Genomic DNA, 18,045 nt, shown 5'->3' on the forward strand with positions numbered 1-18,045 from the left:
TTTGATTGCAAACGTTTAATCACCAATCGAGGTGACATCATCAGTCCGTTATTGGGGAGCGAAGTTGTGCATAGCGGTGGGTTAGTGGTGGGTTGTGGCACAACCCACCACTAACCCACCGCTATGCACAACTTCGCTCCCCAATAACGGACTGATGATGTCACCTCGATTGGTGATTAAACGTTTGCAATCAAACTACCCAGCTCAGCGGACAAGCCGACGACCAAATTTGTTTTCTTCTCTTTGAAGAAATCCCAAGGAAATACCCCCCATCTACTTCACGTTAACCTGCGCCCAAGTTCACACTAAATGTACGCCTCAGTACCATATCCAACTGGTGAGACATCTTCAATGGCCGTTATCCTATACTGATCGCACACGCGACTTCATGTAAGCCTTCGGATAGCCCGACAGGGTATTTTTCTTTTAAATGTACAGCAAAAACAGCGTCAAACCAGATCCCAGAATTGATATAAAATCAACGCCGAATTCACGACTACTTTGCATGTGAGGTCAATACATAAATCCAACCAAGTTTTCCAGGTATTGTTGAAGGATTGTTGAATCGCCAAATTGTTTGGCCGGTGCCTTCTTTCAGTATAGACCTAATATGCAAGGATAACAATTTTTCATTTTTCATTTTCACCCCTAGTACCCCACATTCTAAAATAACTGCCTTTTTGCCAAAGGAAGTTTGCATGTATTTAAGTGAGCAGTGTTCACTTAGATTATCGGTAATCCATTCGAACGGGGTTTGACTACGGCTCTGTTAAAGTGATGCACCTCTAATATTCTAAACAAGACAGCTCACACTCCACTGGTGAATAGTGACATGGTTGGCCGAATATACGTGTGCGTGTGCTTGTGTACGCATCCGTCTCTCGTTTTCCGCTGCATAGTTTCCCTAACTTGGGATGATACGTGTATCAGTGACGAACAACTGCCATAAATTTGTTTGGCGTAATCCCCCATACATAGCAATTATTCTGCGGTAAACATGAAGATGTCCTCAAACATTTTCATGTAAATCGAGGTGGTTTAGATGAGCAAGAACGGGAAGCGGTATGCAAAAACACGGACGCGCAGCATACTTCAAAGCGCTACTTTTCATTCTCTGACATCGAGGAATCTTACAAGTATCCACTACAGTCAACTAATTACCAAAGTTGGCGCGAGAAATTAACGCTGATCTGCCTAAACAAACAAACAAAACCCTGGCCGCTGATCTTGTTGGGCTGCACAGCTGTCCGAGATCGATGGATTGCCTGCACCTAAATGTTTTTGTAAGGCATTCACAGCCTCCCTAAAACACACTCTCGAGACTGGCGAAAATCAAGTCTTTCCCGGAAGCTCCTTCTCCCTGTTGAAAGACACAAGCTCTTACTTTTATATGTCCGAAAGCTTTGAGTTGTTTCGCTTGCTATGGTTAGAAAAGGATGATATTTTTTCATGGGTTTATGTAAGACAAGCATCAGTTGCAGCTGAATGTCACATGAGTCAAGCTAAATGGCACCTATAATATGCTTGGTTGCAAAGGTAACTACTCACAAGGTTGCTGAAAACTCTTCGACAACCCACGACAACAGTTGTAGAACATCATTAACGAGAGATTCAGTTGAGTCTCTCCTGAAAACCAAAATGGCTGCTTGTAATTTACAATACTTCTGACAGACAACTCGTGTGACAGGAGAGTTAACTGAAAAATAAACAAGTAAAAACTGTGGATTGTTTTGAGCCCAAACAGTTGTTTTTTGACCGGTATTATCTCTGCCGACTTTCGGCTTCAAGTTCTACTGAGTCATTACTCTCTTTACCCTTTGAGTGCGACTGGTGCCGTTGTCCTTCATAAGAGACTTTATTGAGGTGTACCCAAGAACACTACATTCATTTGAGCCCACCCTGGTTGGAAAACCACTAAAGAGTTCTGAATCACGATTGTCTCCTTTTAAAGCTGTCCCTGTGCGCACCATATCATCACGTGACAGGCCGAATTTGGTGGAACATTTGTGTATGCTGTTGACTGGAGCTTCCTCCTTAAGTTGCTACTGCTAACACAATATGACCAAACAACCAGTTCTATGGACTGGATGTTTCTTACTTGCGATCTTTGCAATTTGGTGTTGCTTCCTAGGCAGCAGGTTGTGAAACTGACCCATTCATTTGTCGCAAAAGTAATTATCTACCTCTGTTGTTTGATGGAACCAGTGTTTAATTGAGGGAGTCATGTTTCAAAAGATGTCTGTGCTTTTCGATTCGTTCGTATTTTATTGAAACTTCAACCACCTCAATGTTTTGTTTTTTCAAACAAACTGGGTTGTCTTCTCACTCCGACACTAAGACGCGTCACTTTTATTTAGCAGCGCTGCTTTTAATCATCGTCGCTGATCGATCATCCTTAGATCCATTTATTCGTGCAAAATCATCTGTTTCGGGTTGCGGTTCCGAAATAAAACGTTTTGTCTCGTCAATACTGTAAGCACATTTTCTTATTCAAGTTTCAGCTACGAACTGTGAAGTTAATTTAAAGCAGAGAAGCACTGCGGAGCTGCTATTAAAAAGCATTCATAACAGGCATCTCACAAATCTGTGAGTATATGCTATACCGTTTGAAAACGACTGGTTGACCAGCCCTGTTTTCACACATTACGATCAGTATGCCAGCCATTTAGCTAATGTTTAGTACAGTATGTTGATGAAATTTACGCTGAGATAAGAAAATCTGTGCGAAAATCCAGAGTAAACGCACGCAAGCGTCTTCTACTTGTAATAAACAAACTACTCACGATAAGAAAATCTGTGCGAAAATCCAGAGTAAACGCATGCAAGCGTCTTCTACTTGTAATAAACAAAACTACTCACAAGGTTGCTGAATACTTCCGGCAGCCCGTGACCGGTGTTTACCTACTTGGAGCTCATCAGCAACATTGTGTGTAGTTTCCTTCATGAACATATACTGCGATATCTCAAGTGCTGTATCAACTGTAACATGAGGTGGCCTTGTTGTGGCACATTCATTTGAAGAATATCGTAAACGAGCGACTCACTTGAGTCTCCCGTGGAAACCAAACTTACCTGCAAACGAGTGTGTTTACCGAAATCTTCTACTTGTATGAAATTCTACTTGCCCCCTCCAGAGTCCTTCCCATCTTGATGTGCTGAGATGCATTCTTTTCGAAAGTTAAAACCTTTCTGGTCTCAAAAGCGTTCAATATTTTGTCAAATTAAATGTAAATTATGTTTCTTTTCAATTCTGTTTCCAAAACTAGAAGCTTTGGAATTCTTTGTTTTTTTCTTGTTTTTGACTCGTTCAACCTATTGTCGAAAGGGATGGTTCTTCTCTTTCACTGAGTCCCAAAGTTGGCCATGTGAATTTTGAATGTCATCACAATAGTACACTAGAACTTGTTGCGTTAGTGAGGATCTATGCGGAACTCATCACGGATGTTTTGACGTAAGCAATCGTGGGCGAACATGTGCACACGTGGTCATCGTCTTTTTGAACTTGCTTTACGGAAACGGACAAAGAGGCATGGATCACTACCCGTCAGGGTTTGGAGTAAAGTCCTGTGAGCAGACCTAGAGTACGGCCATGCGCCAGGTCAAAGGTATCGATTAGCGTGCGCGATATACAAAAGAGTAATAAGCTAGTGTGACTCACTTCAAAAGCAATCAAACCTCTTGTTTTTATCTGCATTTGGCGCAATCTAAGTAGGAAACCTCCTAGTTTGGTTGTAATGAGACCTAAGATAGAGTAACCCGCTTAATTTTGGACCGGAAAATTGTTCTGCGCTCAAATGGAAGCTCTGTTCTGAGTTACCTTCAAGGGAAAACAGAACTGTAATTCGATTAACAAAGCATTCAGCAAATAACTTGCTTGTCCCTGTTCGCAGTCTATGATGAATAAAGTGAGGAGACAGTCTGGTCTCACGATAAGCCTCGCTGGGCATTCGAGGTTAAGACAAACACACTCCGCCTCCCGAGTAAAACGTGCATCTGCCTGATGAGTTTCTGCCCCTTTGTAAAACTATCGACTAGAAAAGTTCGGTTGGCCTCGGTTTCGGAGAAAAGGAGAAGGACTTGGAATACATTGTCACACTCACATTTCAAATGCGGATCTACTTTTATTGTGATCTGCGAATTTTCATCGACTGAACATGCAATGAAGATTTCCTGTTCCAGAAACATTAACCCTGAAGTGAATGAGGAACTATTTGGGCGAATTTGTAGTTTGAACGACTGTTAAAACAATACATTCAGCAGTTCTTTCGGATTTTCATTTTGATTTCAAACTTTTGAATTAATGTGTATTGAGTGATACATTCATTACGATTCTTAGCAATTTTAATTGAGGAATGAAATTTGTCATTAGTAATGAGGATATTCCTCTTACGTTGTAAACCATTATATGTCCTCTTGTCCTACTATCTTCTGGGTAGCATGAACCGTTCGTGCCATACATATGTCTAAAATAGCTGGAAACTGTGTCCTTTCGAATAGGAGTGCCGATAGGCTGCGTCAGGCTAGACAACAGGGAGGTTTACTTGCAGCGATGCAGAATGTGGTGAGCCTCAACGATTCAATCTGTATTACGTACCAACCAGTTTCTAATGGCGCTGTCTTACCTCAAAACAAGAAGGTACCACGCCCCTGGTTTCTCCTTCCCAAACAGAATTTGGATTTTTTAGAAGTAGGACAAAAACATCACTCATACAGCCAAAAGCCTTTGCCCGACAAAACTCAATTTCGTGTGTCGAGTAGCTGCTTGAAACACACTGGACGAGTGACTCCGACATGCCGTCTTAATCAACCACTGCCACAAAAATGCTGCTTCCTCGGCTTAGACACATTCCCCATTGACGAAAAAAACTGAAACGCCTGGGTACATCACTGAGAAGAATACCAAGATGAGACCAGCGCCGGAGATGAAATAACTTGAAATCCCACTGTCCATTTTCAAACAGCTGATTCCGAAGCCTATATGCTGATGAGTTCTTAGCAGCATGATTGCTTTGAGCACAGACTGCTTTTGCCAAAAGATTTCTCCACTGACCTAGACATCCTAGTATCGGGAACAGTCATTTTCAGTGCACAGTTTCGTCTGGAATGGGAGGTTAGCAGGACTGGAATGCTGGCTAATAGTGACGTGTCTGGTGGAACTTCTCTAGCCTAGTAATTTTATTGGGTCACCGGGTTCATACCGATAGAAATGTACTCGTCAGATGACGAATGATAAATTCAAGTCCAGAATCCTCTTGTCTAACGCACTCCGAAATCTGTCTGCATCTCCAATGCCGGTTCCTTCAATCCAAAGCTCTGAATCATCCACTTAGTCCAACTTGAAAGCAGTCAGATTTTACTAAGGACAAAAAGGCCAGGCCCAAAAAAAGCATTTCTGAAGCACCTTTATACTTTCGCTTTCATGCTTTGGGGAGATTTCACAAAGAAGGTAGGATTTAACAACGAAATCCAAATTTCAGTGGAGTTTCCGCCTGTCAGTGAAACCAGTCTATGCTAACAAGCCAGAAACCACTGTGCAGCTGTATCATTTCTGTTGGAAATCATCATCAGTGCACATCTCAAGAAGTTTAGAGAGTTTCGACCTTCCGAGCACTTAGCCAATTGGCTAGCTCTCAAAGTACCTGGCAGGCCGGTCCCCTTTCATCCGATTTCAAACATGGTCATCTGAATACCAATGAGGATGTCTTTCCCAAGCACAGTCATACCACAGTTGTCTCTATGTCTATTTCGCACGTATGGTTTTCCGCGAATTTCGACAGGTTGCCAACAGTGTGGACTAATATGGAATTAGGATACATTCTAAATTGTCGCAAGATTTCATGATGACCGTTTACACATTGTTTTGACCAGCTAGACCCCGTCAAAGCTTACTTTAGTCGCATCGTTCTTGTGACCACTTGTCTAGGATGTTTCTTATGGATTTTGAATCTGTCAACCGCACCATTTGCGATAAACAAAAAAACAACGTTGAACTTCCGCGTATCACTATCCTAAGTATCGGGATATCCAAGGACAAGAACGATAAACGCATAAGAATCATTGTAGAGTTCAAAAGACCAATTTACGGATGACAATGCTTTCGCAAACCAATGCAAACCAACGGATTGAATAACTAAAGTCAAGATATCCATACAAGTAAGACATGAATGAAGTAGAATCTATGGGCAAAGGCGTAAAAAATGCTCACGTCACGTTCGATTGGTCTGAAATGGCCAGCGGTCACGTGAGCAGACCATTGAAGACTCAGTGCGCATTGAAACGCCTTCTACGTGTGCAGTCTCGCATTATGTGAGCGAATCGCGATTCACTCAGCTGTGACCAGACTGATATTGATCGGGTCTTAGTACGCAACCAAGTGCTTGGTACTATGTTCGAAAGTGTGTTAGGATTGATCATACGACTCGTATCAGCCAAATGAGCGCTGGTAACAGACCTCTTCAATCCGGTTAACAGTCCAAATGGCCCAGTCGCGCCCTCAATGACGCTCGTTCATCCAAGCTATTGCATTCAATGCATAGCTCCTACCTCAATCCCCCCACTTAACAGTCCACCTACAGTGCTGTATTGAGGCGCTAATTTATCGGCTCCCGCCCCCAATGCGCAGCTACCTACCCCACTTCCCCGAATCATCGGTGAGTGAAATTGTGGCAGCTACAACCGCTATACGACAAGTACGCGGTTATTACAGCTGAGAATGATGATGATGATGATTTGCCTGCATAAATAGAAAAATAACTCGGGTGTCTCTAACAGACTTTCATGCATTTTGTACGCTTTATTCGACCAGAAGTTCTCCGACGGTCCCCGTAGAAATTTGTTTTTCATCTTGTTCCTACTTAGAACACGAAGTCAGTTGCAAAACCTGTGTGTTTTTCAAGAATCCGAAACGAATTAGACAGTGGTGTTTCTAGTAGCCGAGAGACTAAAGAATCTAGATTACTTATCAGGTACACTGAGGATGTCGCCATTTGTTGGAGGGTAAACCGCAGGCCTAGATTACCCAGAAGGTTAAAGTAGCCTTTCCCACTCTTTGTTTGGTAGATTCTCTGATGTGTCTATCGACCTAACTCCCGTGAACAAAAGGTTCATGCTACAGTAGTCCAACTTAACTTAATTTTTGAAAACCTGATCACCTAGGAGTGCTGGCATTTAACAGGTAACTACCGCTACTTAGTACAGGATAATACTTATTCTTTATCCATTTAGAGTCTTCTCCACTTTAGACCATAACTATCCTTAAATTTGTCCGGTAAGAGTGACTTGGTTTTAGGCGGTTATACCTTGTAGTTGCAACTTTAAAATAACTAGGTAACCGCTTAGCAGTAGTCCAATCCTAGGTCCTTCTCTTGTTGTGCGCTAGACAATCCTTTGATTCGGTGGTAAAGACTAAAAGTTCGGAGGAATTTTATGCCAGATATGTTGAAAAATCCTCTGAAGCACAAAATTTTGAGTGGGCATCTTTTGTTTAAAATAGCTGCCGTCTCACAAGTGTCCCAACAGTTTGGAGAACCACATCATATTTTGTTTCGGAACTGATCACATACAAATTAGGCAAAAGATTTACTCGTTGTGCAATCCATTATGTGATTTGCCAGTTTTGACGAAACCTTTAAAGCAGCATTCAGGTCAGCCACGTGACCTTCACCAGTCAAGCACGCCATCAATAGATTATTGATTTGTCGCATCCACACGGATGAATGCTTGAATTAACAAGCTGATTATGAAGTAATTAGCATATTTTTCGCTATAATCTAATCAAAAGAAAAGACAGCTGAAAGTTTATCTGTTTGCCAAAAGCACTGAATGAAGATATCGGGCCAAAAATACTTCATCCGTATGCATTAACTTAGTTAATTAATTGGGTTTCCCCTACTAACAGCTGAGCGTCCTTGCCCCCATAAAACTGATTTTTCCGATATTACCAGAAAAAGAACAGAGTTATTTTTTCTTTGAATTCGATTTTCCAGGCAGGTTGTCCACTTTACAATACCGTTGCAAGTTGTTCGGATATTTTGCTTCACTATAAATACGCCTGCTTCCACGAAGAAACAATATAGGGGGGGGGTTAACTATTTTCGTCAGGTAGAAATATTTTCAGACATAGTGCAACACGCTTCATTTAGCCAAGATGTGTAATTAAAGACCATTCGGAAACCTAGGCACATCGTGTGGGAAAATCGTTCTGCTTGAATTTTTCCGCTACAATTTTTCCTTCCGAGCACTTAGCCAATTGGCTAGCTCTCAAAGTACCTGGCAGGCCGGTCCCCTTTCATCCGATTTCAAACATGGTCATCTGAATACCAATGAGGATGTCTTTCCCAAGCACAGTCATACCACAGTTGTCTCTATGTCTATTTCGCACGTATGGTTTTCCGCGAATTTCGACAGGTTGCCAACAGTGTGGACTAATATGGAATTAGGATACATTCTAAATTGTCGCAAGATTTCATGATGACCGTTTACACATTGTTTTGACCAGCTAGACCCCGTCAAAGCTTACTTTAGTCGCATCGTTCTTGTGACCACTTGTCTAGGATGTTTCTTATGGATTTTGAATCTGTCAACCGCACCATTTGCGATAAACAAAAAAACAACGTTGAACTTCCGCGTATCACTATCCTAAGTATCGGGATATCCAAGGACAAGAACGATAAACGCATAAGAATCATTGTAGAGTTCAAAAGACCAATTTACGGATGACAATGCTTTCGCAAACCAATGCAAACCAACGGATTGAATAACTAAAGTCAAGATATCCATACAAGTAAGACATGAATGAAGTAGAATCTATGGGCAAAGGCGTAAAAAATGCTCACGTCACGTTCGATTGGTCTGAAATGGCCAGCGGTCACGTGAGCAGACCATTGAAGACTCAGTGCGCATTGAAACGCCTTCTACGTGTGCAGTCTCGCATTATGTGAGCGAATCGCGATTCACTCAGCTGTGACCAGACTGATATTGATCGGGTCTTAGTACGCAACCAAGTGCTTGGTACTATGTTCGAAAGTGTGTTAGGATTGATCATACGACTCGTATCAGCCAAATGAGCGCTGGTAACAGACCTCTTCAATCCGGTTAACAGTCCAAATGGCCCAGTCGCGCCCTCAATGACGCTCGTTCATCCAAGCTATTGCATTCAATGCATAGCTCCTACCTCAATCCCCCCACTTAACAGTCCACCTACAGTGCTGTATTGAGGCGCTAATTTATCGGCTCCCGCCTCCAATGCGCAGCTACCTACCCCACTTCTCCGAATCATCGGTGAGTGAAATTGTGGCAGCTACAACCGCTATACGACAAGTACGCGGTTATTACAGCTGAGAATGATGATGATGATGATTTGCCTGCATAAATAGAAAAATAACTCGGGTGTCTCTAACAGACTTTCATGCATTTTGTACGCTTTATTCGACCAGAAGTTCTCCGACGGTCCCCGTAGAAATTTGTTTTTCATCTTGTTCCTACTTAGAACACGAAGTCAGTTGCAAAACCTGTGTGTTTTTCAAGAATCCGAAACGAATTAGACAGTGGTGTTTCTAGTAGCCGAGAGACTAAAGAATCTAGATTACTTATCAGGTACACTGAGGATGTCGCCATTTGTTGGAGGGTAAACCGCAGGCCTAGATTACCCAGAAGGTTAAAGTAGCCTTTCCCACACTTTGTTTGGTAGATTCTCTGATGTGTCTATCGACCTAACTCCCATGAACAAAAGGTTCATGCTACAGTAGTCCAACTTAACTTAATTTTTGAAAACCTGATCACCTAGGAGTGCTGGCATTTAACAGGTAACTACCGCTACTTAGTACAGGATAATACTTATTCTTTATCCATTTAGAGTCTTCTCCACTTTAGACCATAACTATCCTTAAATTTGTCCGGTAAGAGTGACTTGGTTTTAGGCGGTTATACCTTGTAGTTGCAACTTTAAAATAACTAGGTAACCGCTTAGCAGTAGTCCAATCCTAGGTCCTTCTCTTGTTGTGCGCTAGACAATCCTTTGATTCGGTGGTAAAGACTAAAAGTTCGGAGGAATTTTATGCCAGATATGTTGAAAAATCCTCTGAAGCACAAAATTTTGAGTGGGCATCTTTTGTTTAAAATAGCTGCCGTCTCACAAGTGTCCCAACAGTTTGGAGAACCACATCATATTTTGTTTCGGAACTGATCACATACAAATTAGGCAAAAGATTTACTCGTTGTGCAATCCATTATGTGATTTGCCAGTTTTGACGAAACCTTTAAAGCAGCATTCAGGTCAGCCACGTGACCTTCACCAGTCAAGCACGCCATCAATAGATTATTGATTTGTCGCATCCACACGGATGAATGCTTGAATTAACAAGCTGATTATGAAGTAATTAGCATATTTTTCGCTATAATCTAATCAAAAGAAAAGACAGCTGAAAGTTTATCTGTTTGCCAAGAGCACTGAATGAAGATATCGGGCCAAAAATACTTCATCCGTATGCATTAACTTAGTTAATTAATTGGGTTTCCCCTACTAACAGCTGAGCGTCCTTGCCCCCATAAAACTGATTTTTCCGATATTACCAGAAAAAGAACAGAGTTATTTTTTCTTTGAATTCGATTTTCCAGGCAGGTTGTCCACTTTACAATACCGTTGCAAGTTGTTCGGATATTTTGCTTCACTATAAATACGCCTGCTTCCACGAAGAAACAATATAGGGGGGGGTTACTATTTTCGTCAGGTAGAAATATTTTCAGACATAGTGCAACACGCTTCATTTAGCCAAGATGTGTAATTAAAGACCATTCGGAAACCTAGGCACATCGTGTGGGAAAATCGTTCTGCTTGAATTTTTCCGCTACAATTTTTGAAGGAACTTTCACTCGTAGCGTCCGGAAACCTCACGGCGTTGGTTTGAACGTCCTGGAATCCAACGCAAACATGCAACTCTTGTTTTGAATCGGTCACCAAACAATTGACCAGAGAACACCCAAAATAGACCCGTTACAAGCAAAGAAAGTCCACTTGCCCACACCATTATCATCACTGACGATAATACCAGATGAGTGTGCTAGGGCTTCACAGCCGTACGACCGTATCAAGTTATTTGAATAATGCCTTATAATGGGAAAAAACATGAAATGAGACAGGGCCACAAACGTCCAAAGTAATTACACCTCCAGCACTCAGTCAGACAATCTGGACGGAAACTGACAGTATAAATGTCATTAACATGTGTTTTGGCCGCCTACCGTTTAATGTCTCCAGCCCTGCTCAGGGAGAGTCACGTGACCCCATCGTAGAAAGCGAATAGTAGAATCAGCGCCCAAAAGCTTTCATAACCTCGTTCAGTCCCTCTTGCCATGTCAAATTCTGTTCTAACTTCACTGTAACCATATTCTACCTTTCCGGTCAGTGGTTTATGCTGAACACACGGCAATAAAACTTAGAACGGTTGTCGGTTCCCTCATACTCCGATGACTTCTCTTTTTAGTGCATCGGAAAAAACAAGTAAACGTGATCTTCATCACTCAAAAATTCACATTCTGCTAAAAGACTAAAAAGTTCACCCAGCTGAACACCATTCATTATTTTCATCTTCTGGAAGCTTCCTGTGGTACAATGAGGATGTGTGGCTTATAATGTTGCTTCACATAAGGATGTAACAATTTCCGCCGAGATGTCAAACTACAAGAAAACGTTCGATAGTGATTGAAAAACACTTCGTTCCTATTATTAGATCAGATCGGTCAAATGATTTCTGACCACACAGCTCTGTGTATGAGTGTACTTTTATCAGTTCAGTCTAAACCATCTTTGAAGTTGCAAGAAGCTAAAATATAAGTCCACTCTATGGTTATCACTACATCTACTCACAAGCGATCAAACGGATGCTCTCCTATGAACAAAGGTTCATAAGGCATTATCAACTAGATAGTTGGGGCTGAAAACATATTGTTCTGTGCCTTCTCAGATCCTGTGATTCTAAGATAAAACGGTTTGACTCCTTGGAATGTAGAAATGAAGCTATCTCTGTCTACTCTCCGGTTTTGCCCGACTGGCTCGTGAACAACCTTCCTTCTTAGGACCCTGTACGGGAAAACGTTCTCTAGAATGGGATAATGTGAGTGTGCGTGCCAGCAACAGAGGGGTAGCTGTCGGCATATCCTTCTGACACGACCGCATCTATCCGGTTATTTCAAGTTTATGGTAAAAGAACTTTCCAAAGGTCTCCTTGATCGTTTCTCTACTTTGAGTGCAAAATGTGTGATTCGTAATCAATTGCGGGTATCAATTGTTGGGAAGTTATTCATTTTCTGGATAAGAACTTAATAAATGCTAGCTCAGTATGCCAGCGTGGTGTACACTTTTTGTAAAAGCTTGGAGGTTTTCTTCGAGCCGATGTAGGAAGAGACCTTTCAAAAGAAAATCAAGAAGTTACCGAGAAGCAATAGAATTCAGACAATTAAGCAATAACTCAAGGTCGCAAGTGCCATTGTTTTGGAATAAACTTCTCCCCAAGTATAAGGTCAGAAAAAGCATTCGATTTTGTATTCCTATGGCTTAAAAATTCAGTGTCATTCATTTTTAACAAAGTTTTGTAGCTTGTTGATCCCCTACGGGTGTAACGGCGGATACCACTGATGAGACATGCGGGTAGTATGTTGTTTTCTCGGGACTCCTCGAGCCTAATGAAAGGCGGGGTATTTACGGAACGTACGGAACTGCTTTGTGGCGCTCGTTTACGCGTGATGGTTGGTCACTGAATATCCAAGAAATTCAAGAAGACTCTTGAGATGTTTACTTTCCTGTCCAATTGTTTGCAACCGTTTGCTTGGTGCTTCCTGATGGGCAACTCCGCGGCGAAGAACTTTTCTCCTTACACGGGTAGTAAATTTCACNGTTTTCTCGGGACTCCTCGAGCCTAATGAAAGGCGGGGTATTTACGGAACGTACGGAACTGCTTTGTGGCGCTCGTTTACAGTTGCGTGATGGTCACTGAATATCCAAGAAATTCAAGAAGACTCTTGAGATGTTTACTTTCCTGTCCAATTGTTTGCAACCGTTTGCTTGGTGCTTCCTGATGGGCAACTCCGCGGCGAAGAACTTTTCTCCTTACACGGGTAGTAAATTTCACAGATCCTATCTACCTGACCTTTTGTTAGAAGCAACTCGAACAGGAACGTTTGTGTGGGACAAGAACGGGAACCGTTATAATCATCCTTCTTAAACTGGTTTTGGAATCAAACTGGTCGTTTTTCAACCAATCCCTTTACGGTTTAGCTTTGCCAAGGAGCGTATAGTGTTAAGGGTCTGTTTACCTAGACGCATCGTGCGATAGAATTTGGTGCATCGCTAACTGCAAGCGGGGGTAATGTGTTTTTAAACCATCTTGTTTAGATTCTCGGAGGACAAATAAACTCCACGGTTTGTTTGTTGACGTCTGAACGTGCCTTGAGGAAGGAAAGACATACCCCGTTCAACTAGTCAAGGTGTGTTTTCCTCACGGTGTGATCTCTTAGTCTGAAACAAGTAGTTCAAATCTGATAGGCTGCATCTCATGGGACTCCTAATGTCCATCTTTTTGCCATTAAGTTTTTCAAATGATTGCGAAACTAGCAACTTATGTGGACCGATGACAATCTGCCGGTATCCATGGGGTTAGACTTTCATTCAGTATGAGATTGTTCTCACAAATGACTGCTTCTTCTTGGAAATATGAGTTATACAAACCGTATTATGTGCCACATATGTGGTTTTCTGGAATTTAGGTGTATCTGAGGTTTTGTGGCAGTTCTTCTCGGAGTAGAATGTCTTTTTTGCTTTTATGCCGGTGAAAACTCACTATAGGGCTTTTAGTAAAAAGTAGTTGATGCAAAATTGTCAACGGAATCTGCTACCGTATTGTGTATCGAATGATCATTTCGTTAACTTCCCAGAGTGTACAGAGAATCAGAAGATATGAGATGTAATCCTTCACAATAAAAAAAATTCAAACGTACTAATTCCTAACTCCAAATATGTTGAACCAAATAGCTTTGCTCTGTTTTGTGTTTCAATCTTGTGGCCGTCAATCTGGAAAACGTTTCCGCTACGTTTCCGAAAAAGTTTGGTGACAATCGGTAGATTTATTGCTGGGCAACGTTTCGCTTTTGACACAAAAGTTTCATCAGGCCAAGTGACGAGGTTCCGATGTTGGTCGAGATTTAAGGCGGAAGGAGAACCAATCAGCTAAGTCATACTAAATCCCTGTCGGGTGTCGGCCGAGGGAATTTAGTGTGTTAGAGTGGTTGAACAAGTGATGGGGCGGCGGGGAAACCTACATGTGTTTGGGTCTAGTCTAGAGTCTAATTCTTCTGGTTCGGTTCATTTGATGGTTCCGCTTGAACTTCGCTTGAACCTTCTGTCAGTCTGTATGAGTGAGCTAGTGCTAAGATCGTTGTGTAAGAGGGATTCTGTGACCTTTGGTCGGGTTGGGATTTCCACCCACACCTCCCTGTTTTTTTCTAATGATCCTACGTGGATTGATAACCCCACTGTCACATATCAACTCGGCTCGTCTAAGACCACTTTCCATACGCTCGCTAGCTCCACATCCTCGATTCTATTCACGCTGTGATGCTTGGTGATTTCCACCGCCTCGGCTATCAGCCGCTGTGGTGTGACTCGCACTCCCCGTCTTAAAACTTCCACATTCTCCAGATCTATTTAGTCCCATATCAAAGGCATGTACCGCCATCGCTGAGTCTTTGACCAGTATTTGGTATTCTTCTGCATTTCTTGTTGGTTTGTTAATCCTTCTTTTATGCTCATTGGTTCTGGTGTGCAATTCCCTAGCAGTTTGTCCTATATAAACCATAGCGTAATCGTTGCAGTTAATTTTATACACGCAGTCCCTAGTCCTTTCAACCGGAAGGGGATCTTCTAATCGCACCAAAACTGAGCGTAGCGTTTTTCCCTTCTGAAAAGCTACTCGAATGTTGGCTAAGTTCAACAGTCTTCAACTAACCTCCGATATTCCTGCTTTATACGGAATGACTACTGTGCCCATCCATTCCTTACTGAGTCTAGATACTGGAGTCAAAATCTTTCTTAGTTGATGCCTAATCAAACTCATTGGGTATCCTGTTTCTTGACGTTTGTTGGTAATCTTGATTTGAGCTGCTGTCACTAAACTTTTTCGAAAATGATGACTACCCAACTGGTTCCAACTATTTTTCACGTTTCCGTTACGTGTTCAAACAGGCGAATTTTTTTCAAATATTTGCTACCTCGCTTTCGGATGTAGGCTATTAACAAACCATCAAGATACTGCAGGATGAGGCGAATACCGGTGCTGTTTGATGCAGGGGATGACGGCAAGCATTGCAAATGCAAAGTTTATCTTCATGGAGTAAATGTTCTTGTTTGCCATCTGGGGTTTTCTTTTAACGTTTCCATCCAGTAAATGCAGTTTTGCTAAATGAGCCTATCGAGAAGTTGACAAAGCCAAATTGAAGATAAACATTTTTGGCTTTTAGATAAAACGGTTGGATACTGAGAGTCAACGCTCAAAGAACCACGATTTAATTGGTACGGAAGTGTTTCGTTTTACCAAGACATCATATTGACTGTCCTCACAACCATACACAATGCGGTATAGCCATTAGTAGCATCTTTTAATTTTTTAAACACTTATGCACCTATCAATTAAAATATATCTCTTCCATATTTTGAGTAAACTTTAACTGATGTGATCCGTGACTTCAGTCCATCCGCTTGAATGCTTGTATCAGTCTCACGCTGAGAAGCAGTTATTGCGAGTTTTAAACCTAATTTCTATACAGATTAGATTGCATCACTACATGCTTCGGCGACGTTTGGATTATATATATATATCCTCATGTTTCTTTTGTTTATAAAAACAAATGAGATGTAAAAGACTTACCACTGAGACACCGGAACTATGGGTTGTTAACTGTTGTCGGCGGTTTGATCGGTCGTCTTTTTATCACCTTACGTATATTACTAATAGCCTGCTGGCAGACTAGAGGTTAAATTTCTGGTTTCTGTCTTGGCTACCTAGATTCGAACCCATGTATGAGCATCTTTAATCTGGCCGCCGGGTTTCCCTTGATATAATGTGTGCACATGACGTTTCTTCAACAGTAGACACGAAAAGACCCTTTTAAAAAATACGACAAATCGACCGGAGCTTTATCTACCGTTAAAGAATTATGTCTGTGGAAAAACATCCGGCAACAATCATTTGGGACATCGCAGTTAACCACACAGTAACAGTATGACTGAGCTTATCAAGGCGGTAAGCTTTTAAGGGAGTATATTGGAAGTAGTACCTCATCTGTTTAGGGCATTTTTACCCTTCGATGGACTTCGAGCTTGATTTGTCACTGGCGTAGGCAGTTGTTATGCAGCCCTTGGAATGAATTATTCTTAGGGGAATAAAATGAAATTAAAATTGAGTCATTAAAACTGCACCACATGGAATATTTTGTCCCTGCTGCAGGTTTGCGAAATTCCAAGACACAACAAACCAATTCCCTCTTTTTTCGCCCTATCTAGGGTTTTTCATCCGGGCTTCTTAGGGCATCTGCAGTCGTCTCAGGTCAGGTCACATAGGTGGCTGCTCCATTCCCTCTCAACATCTCGATTTTCGTAAGTCATTCATCGATTCTGAGACTCTTTTGATAGAGGTGAGTTTGATGAAAGCAAGTGGATATTTTTTAGCATTTTTACAGCGCTTAATATGCCATCTGAGCGACGCGCAAAGGACAATACGAGCAGAAACTGAGCAATGTCAGAACTTGTCAGTGGAACCAGACTAATGGGCGTCAAACTGGGCCTTCGAAAGTGAGGCAGAGGGAGACGATATAATGCCACCATTTTATTGAACCGTAGTTCCTTATTCCTTAACATATCGATCGGGCTGAATCTAGGTGTAGCTGGTTACTGTGGCATACGATTGTTGAAGATTTAACTGCAGTAGTCAAAAGAAGTATTTGTCTTTGTTCAGTCATTCCTCGATTCAAACTTTTATAAATAGGGCACCAATATTTATTCTGTGACCGGTTTTAATCAAGTCTGGAACAGTCTTAGTTGGCCTCTTCAACTCTGCAAACATACTCCAATGTAATCAATATCCACGTGATTCTTACATTTAAATTTTAGTTCCGATCGATAGTTGAAGCATCCCACTTACTTTTCTTCCCTGCATATCGACTATCTCCAAGGTATGGATTCAAATAATTTAGTCTGGCCTCGTCGACAGTGAGTTCCAGTGTATCATCGGTGGTGTTTGATTCAACAGTTCCTCCAGACGGATCGTCCACTTCCGAGCTTCCTGTCTCTTCTGAATTCCGTCCAGCTATACGATCTGTTGACGAATATATCCTCGTATAGGTTAAAAGCAGTGCGGATCCAGCAATACACAAAAATACTATGATCCACCTCGCGATCCGATACATGAAGGCAGTAGTAAACAAAAGTTTCAGGATGTCACCGTGTGGCGATATTTCTAACGCCAGCAATCCCGCTGATTGGTCTTTCGGTTTCATCCAATAGCCTTAATCGTGTGACATTGCGGTGCCATCCGCAGACAAGTTGACATCAAACCATGTTGTCTGTCTGTTTGTTGATTACCGTGAACCACCGATGAACTTTAGGGTCAGAGAGCCCTTTACACATGGCCGATTCGACATAACACGCGGTAAACATATTTGCACTGTTTCAGGAAATCGTCATCATGACAACCGACAAGGTCACAAACACTGTAAACATGTATCAGTGCGTGTCCAGTAATTTCCGCTAAAGGAACTAAAATGGTTGAACGACAAACGGCTTCATTAACTAGACTACAACTGTCCAGTGTACCTATCTATTGGGAGTGGCCATCATTTTTTCAACATAGACATACAAACAGTACGACTGTTGCTACGCTGTTTTCCAGAAAAACAATATAGTTTATCGGACGAAGATGTCCCGAGTCGAATATCTGAAACAGTTTAAGACATTCGGATGAACTCGTTTGTGAATGACTTGAGTCAACCAGTGTAACAACC

General features: G+C 41.8%; 1 protein-coding gene across 1 annotated transcript in view; it reads right to left on the reverse strand.

Annotated features, from left to right (window-relative positions):
* T265_07922 (hypothetical protein) overlaps nucleotides 1–17,541 on the reverse strand; it is a gene marked incomplete at both ends in the record, with an annotated part of 86,244 nt that extends 68,703 nt beyond the window's left edge. Inside the window, one exon of the mRNA XM_009173582.1 lies at nucleotides 17,187–17,541. The remainder of the gene's footprint in view (nucleotides 1–17,186) is intronic.
* Between the last annotated feature and the right edge of the window lie 504 nt (nucleotides 17,542–18,045).

This window comes from Opisthorchis viverrini (assembly GCF_000715545.1).
Source record: "Opisthorchis viverrini unplaced genomic scaffold opera_v5_198, whole genome shotgun sequence".
Taxonomy (NCBI): domain Eukaryota; kingdom Metazoa; phylum Platyhelminthes; class Trematoda; order Opisthorchiida; family Opisthorchiidae; genus Opisthorchis; species Opisthorchis viverrini.